Genomic DNA, 1,993 nt, shown 5'->3' on the forward strand with positions numbered 1-1,993 from the left:
GCCCCATGCCCCCTGGGATAGGCTCCAGGTTCCCTGTGACCCAGTAAGGATAAGCGGTACAGAAAATGGAATGGATGGACTTAGAAAATGTCACATTTTGTGGCAGACCACCCAATCTCCAGGCAAGCAAAAAATATAGGAACAGATAGTACTGAAGTAAATTAAAGTAAATAACACTTAATATTTGGTTGCATATCTCTTTCTTGCAATAACTGCATAAAGCCAATGACCCACTGACATCACCATACTGTTGGTTCCTTATTTTGTGATGCTTTTACTGCAGTGTCTTTTAGTTGTTTGTTTCGAGGGGATTCTCCATTCAGTCTCCTCTTCAGTAGGTGAAATGCTGCTGAACTGGATTAATGTCTGGTGATTGACTTGGTCAGTCTAAAACCTTCCACTTTTTCCCCCTGATGGGGGAAAATCAGAGGGAAAAACTCTGGCCTGTCTTCAGTGTTTAGCAAAAACAAACATGTTTTTGGGATGGCAATCCCAATCCCAATCTCATCCCAATACTTTCACAGGGGCTGTAAGCATGAAATTAAAATTGAATGTCTGCTAAATAATATTGTGATTTTAGCTAATGACTACATTTATAAATGTAGTTTTTAAAATTAAGGTTTTTAAAATCCCTAAAGCATATCCATCCATTTTCTACTGCTTACTCCTTCTTCAGGGTCACAGGGAACCTGGAGCCTATCCCAGGGAGCATCGGGCACAAGGCAGGGTACACCCTGGACAGGGTCCATCGCAGGGCACAATAACATACACACTCACTCATACACTACAGACACTTTGGACACACCAATCAGCCTACCACGAATGTCTTTGGACTAACTCCACACACACGGCCCCAGCAGGAATCAAACCCCGGACCCTGGAGGTGTGAGGCAAACACGCTAACCACTAAGCCACCATGCGCCCCCCTAAAGCATATGTTTATTTGCACCACAGTTATCTAAATAATTAAAAATTCTTGAACTTGTATCTTGAAGATTCTTGAAAAGGGAACATTTCATCATATTTCTATTATAGATTTCCCATATTATTTTTTAAAAATAAAACATGATATATCTCTAAGAATGACTAAGCAATTAATTCCTGAAGGATTAAATATATAACAAGCTAAATCTTTCCAAATTTACTCTGAAATGTTACATTAAAAAAAAAACGTTTCTTTACTTTGCCCTCAAAAAGAATTTATGACTCATCAACATATGAGTAATGAGTTTAAAGGTAAATAGTATGACAAAGCTTAAAATGTATCTCTTTTGCCTTATTAGTGATAAAACTTAACAGCCAGGCTCTTTTCCAGTTTATATTGCTATGCCTCCGTCACTGCTGAGTAGTACGGGGTGTGTTCGTGTTGTCCGTCTGAGATTCCTGTGATATCTCAGGAGCGAGTGGTTGAACGTTTGTATTTTTATTTTATTTTATTTTATTTCCATATCACTTTAAACAATGGACATTGTCACAAAGCATCTTTACAGAAATCCGGATATAACATTTAAACTGACCAATTTATCCCTAATGAGCCAGAGGCGACGGTGGCAAGGAAAAACTCCCTGAAACGACATGAGGAAGAAACCTTGAGAAGAACCAGACTCAAAAGGGAACCCATCCTCATCTGGGTGACACCGGATTGTGCGATTGTAATTTATTTCTGATTAATTTATTAGAGTTTGGAATTAGCCTGAAATAGATTTTCTTCAGTAGTGTCCTTCCTGTTTGAAGTAAAATTTTAAGGATATTTCTGCCATACAAATTAGACTTGTTAATATGTCTATTCCCAAACAAACAAACAAAAAACTTCACCTGGAATAATACGTGTTTTCTTTTGCAAAAATTTCCTTGTATACTTACTGTTACAGGTTTTTTTTTTAATCTCTAACATCAACTCCTGCGTTGGTTATATTAAAAAAAAAGTTTCCGGACGTGACGTCTTGTCAAGAGGGCGGGGCGCTCAGCCGCAGCAATAAACAATACACACACA

Source organism: Ictalurus furcatus, chromosome 12, assembly GCF_023375685.1.
Source record: "Ictalurus furcatus strain D&B chromosome 12, Billie_1.0, whole genome shotgun sequence".
NCBI classification, from domain to species: Eukaryota; Metazoa; Chordata; class Actinopteri; order Siluriformes; family Ictaluridae; genus Ictalurus; species Ictalurus furcatus.